We start from the raw sequence: 19469 nt of genomic DNA on the forward strand, positions 1-19469 counted from the left end.
CAAAGTTATATTTATCAATTTAGGAAGAGAAATTATATTTTAACAGCTGTTAACTTGATTTATAGCATTTACATACTTGGAATATGCCTCCATTTTTATGCTTGCCCTAAATGTTGCTGACCTAGAATGAATTAGGTGCCTGTGATTAATCCATCAGAATTAAAAGCATATTATCTGTCTGGCACATTTACTCACAACTGAAATCTCTGCAATCATTCAGAAATGAGAGATGCCCTTTTCAAAAAGAAGGCCAGGCATGGTGGCTCATGCCCATAATCCCAGCACTTTGAGAAGTCAAGGCAGAAGGATCACTTGAGGCTGTGCATGTCTATGAAAATTTTAAACATCAGCTGGGCATGGTGCTGTGCACCTGTAGTCTCAGCTACTCAGGAGGCTGAGGCGAGAGGATTGCTGGAGCCCAGGATTTCAAGGTTACAGTGAGCTATGATCATACCACCGTATTCCAACCTGGAGACAGAGTGAGACCCTGTCTCTAATAAATAATAATAATAAATATAAGTTAAAAAGAAACTGTTGCTTAAAATTGTTCACTTATAATGCTGTCATGGAGAGTAATATATAACCAGAAACATCCCTTTGTAAAGTTATATGCAGAAAGGACGTATATCTCAAAGGAAGGAGAAAACAGCAGGGGAAAGAAAGTAGGTAAATTGAAGTAGACATCTCCACCGTTATTAAAAGGACCAGATCAATGCGGGTGTCAGACTTAATGGCTGGGGAAATGAGAAGAGAAATTGGCCACTCTCAGAGACTTAGAAATACACTGTGGATGAGCAGGTAAAAGTAGCAACTTGTTAAGAGAAAAGAAGAGCAAAAGTACAAGGAAGAGGCAGGGGCCTGCATCTGCCATGTGCCAGGCCCAGTGCTAAGCATATAACATGCCTTAATGATACATTCAGCTACACAACACACCAGAGGTTTAATAGGATTTAGTATATGAAAGCTGTATGAAGGAGGCTACTTTTTTTTATTATTTTACTTTAGGTGCATACTATATCTGGCATTTCTCCCCATGTTATTCCTTCCTTCCCTCCCCACCACCCCCACCTGCTGTCTCTCCCCTATCCCCCACAACTGCCCCCAGTGTATAATGCTCTTCTGCCTGAGTCCATGTGTTCTCATTGTTCAACATCCACCTATGAGTGAGAACATACAGTGTTTGGCTTTCTGTTCTTGTGTCAGTTTGCTGAGAATGATGGTTTCCAGATTCATCCAAGTCCCTACAAAGGACATGAACTCACCATTTTTTATGGCTGCATAGTATTCCATGGTGTATATGTACCACATTTTCTTTGACCAGTCTCATTGATGGGCATTTGGGTTGGTTCCAGGTCTTTGCTATTGTACACAGGGCTTCAAGGTGGCTACTTTAAATAGTCCCTAGTACCTGTCAGGCAAAGTTCAAAATTGTTAAAAAAGGTAGCCAGGCATGATCGTGATGGCTCACGCTATAATCCCAGCACTTTGGGAGGCTGAGGCAGGCAGATCACCTGAGGTCAGGAGTTCGAGACCAGCCTGACAAACATGGAGAAACCCTGTTTCTACAAAAAATACAAAATTAGGCTGGGCGCGGTGGCTTATGCCTGTAATCCCAGCACTTTGGGAGGCCGAGGCGGGCGGATCACCTGAGGTCAGAAGTTCGAGATCAGCCTGGCCAACATGGTGAAACCCTGTCTTAAAAAAAAAAAAAATACAAAATTAACCATGCATGGTGGCACTTGCCTGAAATCCTAGCTACTCAGGAGGCTGATGCAGGAGAATGGCTTGGACCTAGGAGGTGGAGGTTACAGTGAACTGAGATTGCGCTACTGCACTCCAGCCTGGGCAACGAGAGCAAAACTCCATCTCAAAAAAAGGGCACATACTACCTGTTAACCACCCTAGGCTTACCTTCCCTCCCTTGGCATAGTACACTTCTCACTGCCTCCAGCACACCAGCCATTTCATGCCTTTGTGCCTTTGTACATGCTATTCACGTAGCTAGGTGTGCCTTAGTTCATTGGCGAACTCATGCATCCTTCAAACCCCAATTCAAATGTTATCCACTCTGTGAAGTCTTCTCAAAATCTGCCAAGCCTAGCAACTCTTTCTTCTTACTGCTCCTAGAAGTCCTTTCATAACATAAAGCATTTATCACTTGGCATTAAAATTGTTATTTCCTGTAACTATCTCCTCCTCTAGACAGTAGCTCCTAGTGGGCAGTGCAATAGCCCAGCAATACACTAGTGCCAGGAACACATAGGGATATAATGCTCACTAACCAAAGATAGTTCAATGGCCATTCATGGTGGTTCACATCTGTAATCCCAGCAACTTGGGAGGCTGAGGCAGGAGGATCGCTTGTGGTCAGGAGTTCTAGCTTTTCTGTTTGTTTATTTGTTTGTTTTTTGAGACGGAGTCTAGCTCTGTTGCCAGGCTGGAGTGCAGTTGCACAATCTCAGCTCACTGCAACCTCCACCTGCCAGTTCAAGCAATTCTCCTGCTTCAGCCTCCCGAGTAGCTGGGACTACAAGGGTGCACCATCACACCCAGCTTATTTTTGTATTTTAGTAGAGATAGGGTTTCAACATGTTGGCCAGGATAGTCCCAGTCTCTTGATCTCATGATCTGCCTGCTCAGCCTCCCAAAGTGCTGGACTTACAGGCATGAGCCACCATGCCCAGCCTGAGTTCTAACTTTGTAACTAGCCTGGGCAACATACCAAGATGCTGTCTTTAAAAATAATAATAATACAGAATAGTTGAATGGACCAGGCATGGTAGCTCATCGCTATAATCCCAGCACTCTGGGAGGCCAAAATGGGAGAATCACTTGAGGCCAGGAGTTTGAGACCAGCCTGGGTGACATGGGAAAACCCTGTGTCTACAAAAAATACAAAAATTAGCTGGGCACCGTGGTGTGTGCCTGTGGTCGCAACTACTCGGAGGCTGAGACAGGAGGATCACTTGAGCCCAGGAGGCAGAGATTGCAATGAGTTGAGATCACACCACTGCACTCCAACCTGGGCAACAGAGTGAGACCCTGTCACACACACACACAAAAAGTTCAAGATATTTGGGTTGGAAAAAAAAAAAAAAAGGCTGGGTATGGTGGCTCACACCTATAATCCCACCACTTTGGGAGGCCAAGGTGGGCAGATCACCTGAGGTTGGGAGTTTGAGACCAGCCTGACCAACATGGAGAAACCCTGTCTCTACTAAAAATAAAAAAAATTAGCCAGGTGTGGTGGCCCATGCCTATAATCTCAGCTACTCAGGGGGCTGAGGCAGGAGAATCACTTGAACCCGGGAGGCCGAGGTTGCAGTGAGCTGAGATTGCACCATTGCACTCCAGTCTGGGCAACAAGAGTGAAACTCCGTTCCCCCCCCCAAAAAAAAGTGAAAAAATAATAATACGACAACCAATGCATCCAACATCCCTCAGTGATGGAAATATTCTGTATCTGTACTTCATTATGTGGTAGCCTCTAGCCACATGCAGCTGCTGTGCACTTGAAATGTGGTCAGTGCAAATGAAGAACTGAGTTTTTTTTTTTTGTTTTTTTTTTTTTTTTGAGATGGAATCTTGCTTTGTCACCCAGGCTGGAGTGCAGTGGTGCGATCTGGCTCACTACAACCTCTGCTTCCACGGTTCAAGCAATTCTCCTGCCTCAGTCTGAGTAGCTGGGATTATAGGTACCCAGCTAATTTTTGTATTTTTAGTAGAGACAAGGTTTCATCATATTGGCCAGGCTGGTCTCAAACCCCTGACCTCATGATTTGCCTGCCTCAGCCTCCCAAAGTGCTGGGATTACAGGTGTGAACCACCTCACCTGGCCAGAACTGAATTTTTACTTCAATTAATTTAAGATAACCACATGTGGCTAGTAGCTACCATTATTGGACAGCACAACTTTATATTATCATTGACCCACAACATAGGTAAATTCTACCTCATTATAATTTTTTTGTGCTAAAAACAAAAACTCAGCCACTTACAAGCTGAGTAATTTCAAGAACCTTCTTTAGCCTTTTTGCTTCTCATTTGATTCACCTGGAAACCCAGCAAGAGGTACTAGATGACAGGAGAAGACTGACAGCTGAAAGCCCAGAGAATTGACCTCATCCCACCAAGCCCTCTGAAGAGATAGCTGAAGGGAGTAACCTGAATCCCTTCCCCAAATAGGAGGACAAACAATGCTTATACATACACCCATGTGGATCCCAGGTGTTTCCTGCAGAGAGTAATACGTAATGAGTTTATTCCAATCCATGACCAAGAGCACCCTGCTGAAAACATCTACAAACTGATGAAGGCTTAACCCCTTCTGTTCTTCGGGTTGGAGAGATCTCAGGTCATTTATGTTTTCATACAACGTTCTGTGTCAGGGAGGCTGGGCATGGTGGCTCACACCTGTAATCCCAACACTTTGGGAGGCTGAAGCAGGTGAATCACCTGAGATCAGGAGTTGGAGACCAGCCTGGCCAACATGGTGAAACTCCATCTCTACTAAAATATACAAAAATTAGCTGGGTGTGGTGGCAGGCGCCTGTAATCCCAGCTACTCAGGAGGCTGAGGCAGGAGAATTGCCTGAACCCAGGAGTCTGAGGTTGCTGTGAGCCGAAATTGTGACACTGCACTCTGGCCTGGGTGACAGAGCAAGACTCCATCTCAAAACACAAAACGAAACAAAAACCTTTCTGTGTCAGGGATAAATCACTCAACTTCTTTCCCATAGGTTTTTGGGCCTACAGAAAATGAGGCTTGTAAAAGCAATGGAGCTCATAATTAGGTTCACTAAGCCTGATTATCTGATTTTCACCTGCAAAAAAAGCACTTTGCAATCCCTAAACTCCAAGAAGAAAAAAATGCTAAATCACCTTTCCAGATTTTCTGAGATAACTGAGTTTATGTGTGCATAACAGTGGGAAAGACTTATTCAGTTCCCTTTTCTTAAAAGAGAAGTAGGGGGTGTCCAGCAGGAGGAGAAGGAGTAAAGGAAAGGAGGAAGGTTTGGAGGAAGGGGTTGAGGGAGGACAGCTGCTATAGCCACCAAGTATGCATCAGAACCACTTGGGGGGCTTGTTAACCCATGGATTTCTGGGCTTACACAATTCATTTTGTTAAGTTTGGTGCAAAAGTAATTGCAATTTTTGCATTGTTGAAATTTGCTATATGGTATTGGAAAACATTCTTAAATAAAGGTGGTTATGTTATACATCATTTTAATGTGCATTTCTCCCTTTATTTTTTTGGCTAATGATTACTTGCCGTTTGTTTGTTTGTTTATTTATTTATTTTGAGATGGAGTCTCACTCTATCACCAGGCTGGAGTGCAGTGGCACGATTTCGACTCACTGCAACCTCCACCTCCTGGGTTCAAGCCATTCTCCTGCCTCAGCCTCCCCAGTAGCTGGGATTACAGACACGCATCACCAGGCCCAGCTAATTTTTTTGTATTTTCAGTAGAGACGGAGTTTCACCATCTTGGCCAGGCTGGTCTCAAACTCCTGACCTCGTGGCCCACCGTCTCAGCCTCCCAAAGTTGCTGGGATTACAGGCATGTGCCACCATGCCCAGCCCTATTTTATATTTATTTTAGACCATGGAAAGATGTTAGACAAAAAGCAAATTTGAGCGATTTTCTTGTTCAAGTTCAAAATGGATGGTAAAACAGAGAAGACAACTCACAACATCAAAAACACATTTGGCCCAGGAACTATTAAGGAAGGTACAGCGCAGTGGTGGTTCAAGAAGTTTTACAAAGGAGATGAGAGCCTTAAAGATGAGGAGCATAGTGGCCGGCCAGCAATAGTTGACAGCGAGCCGTTGAAAGCAATCATCAAAGCTGTTCCTCTTACAACTACAGGAGAAGTTGTGGAAGAACTCAGTGTCGACCTTTCTACAGTCGTTCAGCATTTGAAGCTCATTGGAAAGGTAAAAAAGCTTGATAACTAGTGCCTCATGAGCTGAGAGAAAATCAAAAAAATCGTTGTTTTGAAGTGCCATCTACTCTTACTCTATGCAACAACAAACCATTTCTCTCTCTTTTGTTTTTAAGAGACGGGGTCTTGCCATGTTGCCCAGGCTGGAGTGCAGTGGCTATTCACAGGGGCGATCCCACTACTGATTAGCACATGAGTTTTGACCTGCTCTGTTTCAGACCTGGGTTGGTTCACCCCTCCTTAGGCAACCTGGTGGTCCCCTGCTCCCGAGAGGTCGCTATATGGATGCCAAACTTCGTGGGGACACCCAGCGTAACGCCCTACAGCCCAGAACTTCTGGGCTCAAGCAATCCTCCCACCTCAGCCTCCCAAATAGGGGGGACTACAGGCACACGCCACCACGCCCGGCCCATTTCTCAATCAGTTTGTGACATACCACAGAAAGTGGATTTTATATGACAACCCAGGACGACTAGGTTGGGTTGGAACAAGTGAAGAAGCTCCAAAGCACTTCCCAAAGCCAAACTTGCACCCAAAAAACATCCTGGTCACTGTTAGGTGGTCTGCTGCCAGTCTGATCTATTACAGCTTTCTGAGTCCAGGCAAAACCATTCTATTGGGGTGGCTCCATCCAGTTGTTCTGGTGCTTGAGGAGGCTATGAGTTCAAGGCCAACCTGAGCAACATAAGAAGCTCTCATTCATTAACAACAACAACAAAAAATTCTATCTGAGCAAATCAATGAGATGCACCAAAAACACAAAGGCTGCAGCCGGCATTGGTCAAAAAAAGGGCCCAATTCTCCATGAAAACGTCCAACCACACGTACAACCAACATTTCAAAATTGGGCCAGGCACAGTGGCTCACACCTGTAATCCCAGCACTTTGGGAGGCTGAAGCAGGTGGATCGCCTAAGGTTAGGAATTTGAGACCAGCCTGGCTAATACGGTGAAACCCCATCTCAACTAAAAATACAAAAATTAGCTGGGTGTGGTGGCAAGTGCCTGTAATCCCAGCTACTCAGGAGGCTGAGGCAGGAGAATCGTTTGAACCTGGGAGGCAGAGGTTGCAGTGAGCCAAGATAGTGCTATTGCACTACAGCCTGGGGGACAAGAGCAAGACTTTGTCTCAAAAAAAAAAAAAATAGAATGAATTGGGCTACGAAGTTTTGCATCATCCACCATATTCACTTGACCTCTCACCAACCAACTACCACTTCTTCAAGCATCCCAACAGCTCTTTGCAGGGAAAACGCTTCCACAACCAGTAGGATGTATTAACAGTGGAGGGTGTCCAGGTTCTTGGTGTCTTGAACAAAGAATTGGAGAAAACACAAAGCAAGGAAGGAATTAAGCGTTTTTTGTTTTGTTTATTTACTTATTTATTTAGAGACAGAGTCTTGCTCTGTTGCCCAGGTTGGAGTGCAGTGGCACAATCTCAGCTCACTACAACCTCTGCCTCCCGGGTTCAAGTGATTCTCCTGCCTCAGCCTCCCTAGTAGCTGGGACTATAGGTGCATGCCACCACGCCCAGCTAATTATTATGTTTTTTAGTTTTAGTAGAGACAGTGTTTCAACGTGTTAACCAGTAGAGTCTTGATCTCCTGACCTTGTGATCTGCCCACCTTGGCCTCCCAAAGTGCTGGGATTATAGACATGAGCCACTATGCCTGGCCAAATGAAGGGTTTTATTGAAAATGAAAGTACACTCCACAGTATGGGAATGGGTCTGGGCACAGGGGCTTAAAAGCCCTGTTACAGAGATTTCTGGGAGTTTAAATACCCCATAGAGGATTCCATTGGTTACTTCGGGTATGTTATGTAAAAAGAGAGGATGAAGTAAAGTTACAAAGTCATTTCCAGTGTATGCCCTATGGAGAGGATATTTCCTGTTATAGCTGAAGTGTGAATTGGCCTTATGTTCCCTGCCTCCAGACCCTATTTTCCTGCCTCAGATGCAGAAAATGCTTTCCAAGAGTTCATGGAATCCCAAAGTACAGCTTTTTATGATACAGGAATAAACAAACTTATTTCTCATTGGCAAAAATGTGTTTATTGTAATGGTTCCCATTTTGATTAATAAAGATGGATTTGAGGCTGGGTGCAACGGCTCACACAGTAATCCCAGTACTTTGGGAGGCTGAGGCAGGCAGATAATGTGAGGTTAGGAATTTGAGACCAGCCTGGCCAACATGGTGAAACCTTACCTCTACTAAAAATACAGAAAACTTAAGCTGGGTGTGGTAGCACATGCATGTAGTCCCAGTAACTCCAGAGGCTGAGACAGGAGAATCTCTTGAACACAGGAGGTAGAGATTGCAGTGAGCTGAGATTGTGTCACTGCACTCTAGTCTGGGCAACACAGCGGGACTCTGTCTCAAAAAAAAAAATGTATTTAGCGCAATTACTTTTGCACCTACATGCTATATGCTTACATATATATACACACACACACACACACACACACCTATATGTATACATATACATACACAGTTATATGTTATATCAGCAGTCTCCAACCTTTTTGGCACCAGGGACCAGTCTCCTGGAAGACAATTTTTCCACAGGGTCGTGGATCATTTTGGGGTGAAACTATCTGACCTCAGATTATCAGGCATTAGATTTTCACAAGGACCTCAAAACCTAGATCCCTCGCATGCGCAGCTCACAATAGGGTTCTCACTCCTATGAGAATCGAATGCCTCCGCTGATCTGCTTCCTAGCAGAGCTCAGGCAGTAATGCTTGCTCACCCACTGCTCACCTCCTGCTGCACAGCTCAGTTCTCTAACAGGCCATGGACCAGTACCTGTCTGTGGCCCAAGGGTTGGGGACTCTTGTGTGATATAGACATGTTGATGTGTTTTCTCATTGCCACTCCACTTCACCTACACAGAAGTTCAGCAAGGGCAGTGTGGTGAGCAGTGGCTGCCGCCAGCAACATGATCCAGGGCAAATATCTAAAAAGTCCTTCCACTGATTCCAACTACCTGGCTAGGGACCCTGGTGGAGAGTGTGCCAGCCAAGAGCATGCCTGTGCACAGAGGGACAGCCTTCTCCTCAGAGCATCACAGCCCCCTGGCAGGATACTCACTGTACTCCAGCCTGGGCGACAGAGCAAGACTGTCAATAAAAAAAAAGTCTTTCTGGTATTGTATAAATGGAGGACAGGGGTAGCATCTACTCATTATGGCAAAAATCAGCTCTGTAAATTTCTAAGAATGTGGGTTTCATTGAAAACATCAGCTCTGTAAATTTCTTTTTTTTTTTTGAGACGGAGTTTCGCTATTGTTACCCAGACTGGAGTGCAATGGCACGCTCTCGGCTCTCCACAACCTACGCCTTCTGGGTTCAAGCGATTCTCCTGCCTCAGCCTCCCGAGTAGCTGGGACTACAGGCACACACCACCATGCCCAGCTAATTTTTGTATTTTAAGTAGAGACGGGGTTTCACCTTGTTGACCAGAATGGTCTCGATCTCTTGACCTCGTGATCCACCCGCCTCAGCCTCCCAACGTGCTGGGATTATAGGCATGAGCCACCACGCCTGGCCAGCTCTGTAAATTTCTAAGAATGTGGGTTTCATTGAAAAATCAGGTCTATAAATTTCTAAGAATGTGGATTTCATTGCAATACACACAGAAAATGAATGCACAGCAAGACCAAATGCTAGAAGCACATGATGTCGGAGGACGGGACAGGATACAATGCAGCAGCAAAATGCTCTGGGGCAGGTTGGCACTGACAGAATTATTAGTTTGCATTCTAGAACAGCTGGCCTCATTCTAATTTGAGATTACTGAGACAGCAACAGTCTTGGTTCTTCATGTGACAAGGCTGGGTAAAAATGAATAGTGAATTTAACTTGGTTCTTTGAGATACTGATTTTTTTTTTCTTCTTTTTTTTTTTTTGGAGATGGAGTCTCACTTTGTAGCCCAGGCTGGAGTGCAGTGGCTGCATCTCAGCTCATTGCAACCTTCGCCTCCCAGGTTCAAGTGAGTCTCCCAAATAGCTGGGATTGCAGGCATCCACCACCACACCCAGCTAACTTTTTTTTTGTATTTTTAGTAGAGATGGGGTTTCACCATGTTGGCCAGGCTGATCTTGAACTCGTGACCTCAGGTGATCTGCCTGCCTCGGCCTCCCAAAGTGCTGGGATTACAGACATGAGCCACTGCACCTGGCAATATTGTTTTTTTCTGTACTCTTTCCTGCTCCCTATATCACTCCTTTTTTCCCAGGTGCTCAGTACAAAACAAAGCCCATCTCATAGTGTGCCAAGAATTTGCAACATCACCAGTCTTTCCCTTTAGACCCAAAGCAAAGCAAAGTCTTATTTCCTGATAAGACTTTATCTGCTTATCCAAAGTTCAACATTTTGCCTGCCCTCAGAAGCTTAAAAAAAAAGGAAGGAAGGAAGGAAAGAAAGAAAGAAAAGGGGGGAAAATTTCATAGCCTTGAATTTTAAGTTATCAACGTAAGACACAACTACTTTAATTTTCTCCAATTTTTCTTTCTCTTAGCAGAAAAGGGAGTTTTCATGACCATGACCTAGAATTTGCTTCTAATTATACAAGGTTGATCCATAGATTAAAAATGGTTGGCCAGGCACAGTGACTCGCACCTGTAATCCCAGAACTTTGGGAGGCTGAGGCTGCAGATCGCTGAGTTCAGGAGTTCGAGATCAACCCAGGCAACATGGCAAGAACCTGTCTCTACAAAAAAATACAAAAAGTAGCCAGGTATGATGGCACACTTGTAATCCCAGCTACACAGGAGACTGAGGCAGGAGGATCAATTATGCCCAGAAGGTCAAGGCTGCAGTGAGCCATGATTGCACCACTGCACTCTAGCCTGGAGAACAGGGGGAGACCATATCTCAAAAATAAAGAAATTAAAACATAGTTGAAGACTGGGCACAGTGCCTCATGCTTATAATCCCAGCACTTTGGGAGGCAGAGGTGGGCAGACGGCTTGAGTCTAGGTGTTCAAGACTAGCCTGGGCAAAATGATGAAACCTCATCTCTACAAAAAATTTTTTTTAAATTAGCCAGGTGTGGTGTAGTTCCATCTACTTGGGAGGTGGAGGTGGGAGGATCACTTGAGCCCAGGCTGTCAAAGCTGCAGAGGACCATGGTCCTGCCACTGCACTCCAGCCTGGGTGACAGAGCCAGACCTTGTCACAAATAAATAATATAATACAATATAATGAAATTAAAATGGTCAAAGATCATTTATACTAGGTTGAACCATTTCATATGGATACACCCAAATATGGATCTTAGAAATTGTGGAATACGGCCAGGTGTGTTGGCTCATGCCTGTAATCCCAGCACTTTGGGAGGCCAAGGTGGGTGGATCACCTGAGGTCAGGAGTTCAAGACTAGCTTGGTCAACATGGTGAAACCCTGTCTCTACTAAATATACAAGAATTAGCTGGTTGTAGTGGCAGACACCTGTAATCCCAGCTACTCGGGCGGAGAATCTCTTGAACCCAGGAGGGGGAGGTTGCAGTGAGCTGAGATTGCGCCATTGCCCTCCAACCTGGCTGATAGAATGAAACTCAATCTCAAAAAAAAAAAAAAAAAAAAAAGGAAACTGTGGAATAGCAGAGAGTGAATAGTGGCAAGGGGAATACTCATGGAAAATAAGAACAAATTATAGATTCAGCCTTGACTATAATTACACAAAACATGAAAAGCTGCCCTTGAGAACATTCCAAATCACATGGTTCAAAGAGCCAAAAATACTTCTGGCCAAAGAATTCCTTTTCATTTTACGAGTAAGCTATAATTTTTAGTTCATCCTTCAGGCTAGGGTAGAGAACAAGTTAAAGTACATTCATGAAGAAAACTGCCATTTTCCTTGACATGCTCCTTGCTGCTTAAGTAAATATCTTGGAGCTGGGACTGTTGATCTTCAGTGTTCATGTTCTGGGTCACTCGCTTCACTACTTATTGTTAGCATTGTCCTGTCCTTATTGATTCTAAGATCCCTAAAACAAGGAATATTAGGTTTATACAAGTTGAGGAAATGAATCACAACTAAAATATGCCATAGGTTTACTTTACCTAATGGGTAGAAGGAAGGAAGTGAGCAGTATCTCTTGCAGGTTTCCTACTTCCTAAAGTGATTATCATAGTCACCTATAGAGAGTAAGTGCCAACAAATTTAGTTTACTTGCCATAAACCAACCTGCCACAGCAATCTCAACTGTGGTCTAAACAATAGTACTGGAAACGCTTGTGGGGTACAGTCTAAGCCATCCTTAGAGGGAACTGTTTAGTCTTCAGTGTTTGCATTGAAAAATTAAAAATAAGGCCAGGTGCTGCGACTCATGCCTGTAATACCAGCTACTAGAAAGGCTGAGGCAGGAGGATCACTTGAGGCCAGGAGTTTGAGACTAGCCTGGGCAATATGGCAAAACCCCATCTTTAGAAAAATAACAAAATGTTTTAATAAAAAAGTATAATCAAGGCCCAGCACAGGGGCTCATGCCTGTAATCCTAGCAATTTGGGAGGTTGAGGCAGGAGGATCGCTTGATCCCAGGAGTTTGAGACCAGCCTGGGCAATATGGCAAAACCCCATCTTTAGAAAAATAACAAAATGTTTTAATAAAAAAGTATAATCAAGGCCCAGCACAGGGGCTCATGCCTGTAATCCTAGCAATTTGGGAGGTTGAGGCAGGAGGATCGCTTGATCCCAGGAGTTTGAGACTAGCCTGGGCAACATGGCAAGAACCTGTCTCTATAAAAAATATTTAAAAATTAGCTGGGTATGGTGGCATGCACCTGTAGTCCCTGCTACTTGTGGGGCTGAGGTGGGAGGATGGCCTGAGCCCAGGAGGTAGAAGCTGCAGTGAGTCAAGATTGTACCACTGTACTCTAGTCTGGGTGACAAAGTGAAACCTTGTCTCATACACACGCACACACACACACACACACGCATCTATTTAATCAAGCCACTGCACTCCAGCCTGGGTGACAGAGCATGACCTTGTTTATAAAAATATATATTTTAAAAATTAGAAATAAAAAAATTGATAAACTCAGCATCCAGCTAAAGAAATTAGAAATGCACAACAAAATAAACTGAATGACAGTAACATGAGAGGCTGAGTGTAGTGGCTCTTGCCTGTAATCCCAGTACTTTGGGAGACCAAGACTAGTAGATAGCTTGAGCCCAGGAGTTCAGGACTGTCCTGGGCAACATAGCTAGATACCCGTCTCTGAAAATATATGTATATATGTATACGGGCTACTTGCTTCACTACTTATTATTCACATTGTCTTATCCCTATTAATTATATATACAAAAAATTATACACACACACACACACACACACACACACACACACACACAGTGATTAAAGAATAAATAGAAAGCCTGGACAATCTTTTTTTTTTTTTTTTGAGATGGAGTCTTGCTCTTCACCCAGGCTGAAGTGCAATGGCGTGATCTTGGCTCACTGCAACCTCCACCTCCTGGGACCAAGCAAGTAGCTGGGACTACAGGCACATGCCACCGTGCCTAGCTAATTTTTTGTATTTTAGTAGAGATGGGGTTTCACCATGTTAGCCAGGATGGTCTCGAACTCCTGACTTCATGATTCGCCTACCACAGCCTCCTAAAGTGCTGGGATTATAAGCGTGAGCCACCGTATCCGGTAACAATCCTATTAAAAATAATAATAATTGAATTGGTAGATACAAATCTTTACATATGCATATACACACACACACACACACACACACACACACACAACAAAGTGTAGGAGAAAAGAAATATCTTTCCTTCCTATCTTAGGTTCATGGCTGAGGCCCCTATAACAAAGGACAGATTAACAAAGGAAAAACACAAATTTTTTTCTTTTTTCTTTTTTTGAGATGGAATCTTGCTCTGCGCCCAGGCTGAAGTGCAGTGATGTGATCTCAGCTCACTGCAACCTCCGCCTCCTGGCTTCAAGTGATTCTCCTGCCTCAGCCTCCTAAGTAGCTGAGATTACAGGCGCCCACCACCTTGTCTGGCTAATTTTTTGTATTTTTAGTAGAAACAGGGTTTTGCCATGTTGGCCAGGCTGGTCTTGAACTCCTGACCTGTAGTGATCCTCCCGCCTCAGCCTCCCAAAGAGCTGAGATTGCAGGTGTGAGCCACTGCACCTGGCCACAAATTTCTTTAATATAAGTTTTACATTCCATAGGAGACTTCATTAAAAAAATTAAGACTGGCCGGGCACAGTGGCTCACCCCTGTAATCCCAGCACTTTGGGAGGTGGAAGTGGGCAGATCACCTGAGGTCAGGAGTTCGAAACCAGCCTGGCCAATATGGCGAAGCCCCGTCTCTACTAAAAATACAAAAAGTAGCCAGACATAGTGGCATACACCTGTAATCCCAGCTACTCAGTTGGCTGAGGCAGGAGAATCCCTTGAACCTGGGAGGGATCATGCCACTGCACTCCAGCCTGGGTGACAGAGTGAGACTCTATCTCCAAGCAAAAAAGAAAAAAAAAAAAAGCCTTGAAGAGGGTAAACCTGTGTACTTTTTTTTGGTTTTGTTGTCATTGCTGTTGTTTGAGACAGGGTCTCACTCTGCCGCACAGGCTGGAGTGCAGTGGCACGATCTCGATTCACTGCAGCTTTGACCTCCAGGGCTCAAGCAATCCTCCCGCCTTAGCCTCCCTAATAGCTGGGACTACAGGCACGTGTCACCAGACCTGGCTAATTTTTTAACTTTTTGTAGAGATGGGGTCTTGCTAGGTTGCCCGGGCTGATCTCAAACTCCTGGGCTCAAGTGATCCTCCCAGCTTGGTCTCCAAAAGGACTAAAATTACAGGCATGAGCCACCATGCCCAGCCAACCTGTGTATGTTTAATGCTAGATTTGATAAAGAAATAGATCATCATGAGTAGACAAAGGGGGTGTGATCTGATGGTAATATGCTGGAGGGAAATTCAGCAAGGCCTCCTTTTTGGTTGTGGTTGTTGTGTTTGTTTTTGAGATGGAGTCGTCTTGCTCCATCCCCCAGGCTGGAGTGCAGTGGCATGCTATCAGCTCACTGCAACCTCTGCCTCCCAAGTTCCAGTGATTCTCCTGCTTCGGCCTCCAGAGTAGCTGGGATTACAGGCACGTGCCATGACACCCAGCTAATTTTTTCTATTTTTTTTTTTTTAGTAGAGACAAGGTTTCACCTTGTTGACTAGGCTGGTCTTGAACTCCTGATCTCAATTGATCCATTTACCTTGGTCTCCCAAAGTGCTGGGATTACATGCAGGAGACACTGAGCCCAGTGACAAGGCCTCTTTGTTCAGTATCTTCTCTGTGTCCCTGTCTTCAGAGATAAGGATGTTTCACTGGGTGCAGTGGCTCACGCCTATAATCCCAGAACTTTGGGAGGCTGAAGCAGGCAGATCACAAAGGTAAGGAGATGGAGACCATCCTGGCTAACACAGTGAAACTGCATCTCTACTAAAAAGACAAAAAAATTAGCTGGGTGTGGTGGCACACGCCTGTAGTAGTCCCAGCTACTCAGGAAGCTAAGGCAGGAGAATCGCTTGAACTTAGGAGACAGATGTTGCGTGAGCTGAGATCAGGCCACTGCACTCCAGCCTGGGCAACTGAGAGAGACTCCATCCCAAAAAGTAAAATAAAATAAAAATAAATAAAAACATTGATGGGTCCAGGCCTGGTGGCCCACACCTGTAATCCTAGCACATTGGGAGGCCAAGGTGGGTGAATCACCTGAGGTCGGAAGTTAACCAGCCTGGCTAATATGGAGAAACCCCGTCTCTACAAAAAATACAACAATTAGAGGGCTGAGGTGAATGGATTGCTTAAGCCTGGGAGTTCAAGGCTACAGTAAGCCAAGATAGCGCCAATGCATTCCAGCCTGGGTGACAGAGCAAGATGCTATCTCAATTAATAAATAAATAGGCTGGGTGAGGTGACTCAAGCCTGTAATCCCAGCACTTTGGGTGGCCTGGCTGGGCGGATCATGAGGTCAGGAGATCGAGACCATCCTGGGCAACATGGTGAAACACCATCTCTACTAAAATACAAAAAATTAGCCAGGCAGAGTGGTGGGCGCCTGTAGTCTCAGCTACTTGGGAGGCTGAGGCAGAATTGCTTGAACCCGGGAGGCAGAGCAAGCCGAGATCACACCACTGCACTCCAGCCTGGTGACAGAGCAAGACTCCATCTCAAAAATAAACTAAAAAATAACTATACTGATGGAAAATGAGGTTGTTTTCATTTTTTGGTATCATACAAATAAAGCTGCATGAATATCTCTGTACATGTAGATCTATTCCATTCTCAAACTCTTATTTATTCAGAACCTACTATGTGCTGGTCACAGTTCGAGGCACGGGATACAGCAGTACAATAAACATGATTTTTTACCCTGATAGGGTTCCCATTCTAGTGGGAGTAGACAGAGGAGTTAAGTAGGTGAAAAATAGATGGTGATTAGTGTTGGAAGAAAAATTGAAAATTTTGAGGACATTTAATTTATTTAAAAAAATTTTAGGCTAGATTTAAAATATTCTCTTGCCCAGGCGAGTCTCAAACTTCTGGGTTCAAGCAATTCTGCCTCAGAGTCCTGAGTAACTGGGACTAGAGGCACATGCCATCACATAGGGGGTTAATTTAAAATAGGATCACTAAGAGAAGGCCTCACTGAGAAAGTGACATTTGTGTGAAAACCTGAAGTATGGAAACGAATCACATGGTCAGCTGAGGGAAGAGGATTCCAGATAGGGCGAAGAAGGTGTGCAAAAGTCCTAAGGCAAGATGTCCTCTGAGGTTTCCAGAGACCTCATCCTGGAATGGCAAGGAGGCGAGTATGGCTGAACCAAGAGAGAAAGGAGGAAGGTGGTGGGAAACGAGGTCAGCAATGTACATGAGGTCAGATGCAGAAGGCCTCACAGGCCATTGAAAGGATTTTGGCTTTAAGCTCTAACACAAGGTGTGGGTAGCCTTGGGAGGGTTTTAAGTAGAGTAGTAACAGGATTTGATTTGTGATTTAATAGGATCACTTTGGTTATTGTCCTGAGGATAACCTAAAGAAAGGTAAGTGGCTCACGCGTGTAATCCCAGCAGTTCAGGAGGCCGAGGAGGGCAGATCATGGGGTCAGGAGATCCAGATATCCTGGGCTAACACGGTGAAACCCTATCTCTACTAAAAATACAAAACATTAGCCGGGCATAGTGGCACACACCTGTAGTCCCAGCTACTCAGCCTTTGGAGGTTGAGGCAGCAATCACTTGAACCCAGGAGGTTGCAGTGAGCTGAGATCGCACCACTGCACTCCAGCCTGGGCGACAGAGCAAGACTCTGTCTCTAAAAAAAAAAAAAAAAAAAGAAGGGGCCAGGGTGGATCACCTGAGGTCAAGAGTTCAAGACCAACCTGACCAACATGGTAAAACTCCATCTCTACTAAAAATACAAAAATTAGCCAGGCGTGGTGGTGGGTGCCTGTAATCCCAGGTGAGACAGAAAGGGAGAAACTGAGGATATCTCTAAGATATTTGACCCAAGTAACAGGAAGGGTGGAAGAGCCATGAACTGAAAGAAGGAATCCAGTGGGAGGAATGCATTTGGGTGTGGGGATGAGACTGGGAGCTGGGTTTTGGTCCTATCAGCTTTTAGATTTCTGTTAGATACCCAAGTGAAGACATTAAGCAGGCACTTGGAGTCTTGAATGCAAGAGAATGATCTCAGCTAACAGTACAAATTTGAGGATTGCCCACATGTAGATAACATTTAAAGCCATGAAACTGCTGCGGATGAACGGGGAGCTAGGATAAATAAAAAGGAAAAAGAGTGGACTTCAAGCCCGGGTACTTACTCTTTGGCCTTCTAAGGATGTAATGAAAAAACAGGCCGGGTGAGGTGGCTCATGCTGGTAATCCCAGCACTTTGGGAGGCTGAGGCAGGCAGATCACGAGATCAAGAGATTGAGCCCATCCTGGCTAACATGGGGAAACCCCATCTCTACTAAAAGGCCAAAAATTAGCTGGGTGTGGTGGTGCATGCCTGCTACTCAGGAGGCTGTGAGGCAGGGGAATCACTTGATCCAGGGAGGTGGAGGTTGCAGTGAGCCAAGATCATGCCGTTGCACTCCAGCCTGAGGGCCAGAGTGAGACTCCGTCTCAAAAAAAAGAAAAAAGCCTGGCGTGGTGGCTCACGCCTGTAATCACAGCACTTTGGGAGGCCGAGGCTGGTGGATCACGAGGTCAAGACATCGAGACCATCCTGGTCAACATGGTGAGACCCCGTCTCTACTAAAAATACAAAAAAAAATTAGCTGGGCATGGTGGCGCGTGTCTGTAGTCCCAGCTACTCAGGAGGCTGAGGCAGGAGAATTGCCTGAACCCAGGAGGCGGAGGTTGCGGTGAGCCGAGATCGCGCCATTGCACTCCAGCCTGGGTAACAAGAGTGAAACTCCGTCTCAAAAAAAAAAAAAAAAAGGAAGAAAAAAGAAAAACAGGGAGAAGATTAAGAGACAAGTAAGGTAGGTGGAACCAATGTGGTATCCTAGAACTCAAGTGAAATCAGTTGAGGAATGAGAACAGACATTTGGATTTACATTGTGGAGGTTGTCTGTGACTTTGACTGGAAGTTTTGTTAGAATGTTGCAGGGTGTATGAGTTAGAGTTCTCCAGAGACAGACCCAATGAGAGAGTGAGGGAGGGAGGGAGGGAAGGAGGGATGGATGGATGGATGGGTGAACAGATGAGAGGGAATTTATTAGGGAAATTGGCTCATGTATAAATCACTTTATTCTTGAAAAGGGGGCGAGCTCGGTGGCTGACACCTGTAATCCCAGCACTTTAGGAGGCTGAGGCTGGAGGATCGCGTCTCTTGAGTCTCAGCCTGGACAACATGGCAAAACTCCATCTCTACAAACAAAACAAAACAAAAATTAGCAGGGCGTGGTGGCACACACCTGTAGTCCCAGCTACTTGGGAGGCTGAGACGGGAGGATAGCTTGAGCCTGGGTGGTGGAGGCTGCAGTGAGCCGAGATCACGCCATTGCACTCCAGGAAACAGAGCAAGACTCTGTCTAAAAAAAAAAAAAAAATTCAAAAGGGTTAGTGACCCCAGAGAAAGGATCACTTCATTACCAATTAAGATGATTAGCTGGTCGTGGTGGCCCACACCTGTACTAGTCCCAGCTACTCGGGAGGCTGAGGCACGAGAATAGCTTGAACCCGAGAGGTGGAAGTTGCAGTGAGCTGAAACTACGCCACGGCACTCCAGTCTGGACAACAGAGTAAGACTCCGTCTCAAAAGAAAAAAAAAGAAAGAAGAGAAAAATAAATTAAGATGAACTCCCTTCGGTCAGGTGGAATCAGGACGCGCTGGCTTTCTCGCTGGAGTTTCCTGCGGCAGTGCCTGGAGCCCGCTTCCCGTGCAGTCATCCAAGGCACGGCCTCCAGCAGGGGTCGCTGCTTCGCCGCCGCCCTGGCCTCGCGTCCCGCCCGACCCGCTCTCACTGCGGCAGCGCCGGCGGAAGGGGCGGGGC

At 45.2% G+C, this 19469-nt stretch overlaps 1 pseudogene; it reads left to right on the forward strand.

Annotated features, from left to right (window-relative positions):
- Nucleotides 1-5614: 5614 nt before the first annotated feature.
- Nucleotides 5615-8025, forward strand: LOC128931804 (histone-lysine N-methyltransferase SETMAR-like; annotated as a pseudogene).
- Nucleotides 8026-19469: the final 11444 nt, after the last annotated feature.

This window comes from Callithrix jacchus, chromosome 4, assembly GCF_049354715.1.
Source record: "Callithrix jacchus isolate 240 chromosome 4, calJac240_pri, whole genome shotgun sequence".
NCBI classification, from domain to species: Eukaryota; Metazoa; Chordata; class Mammalia; order Primates; family Cebidae; genus Callithrix; species Callithrix jacchus.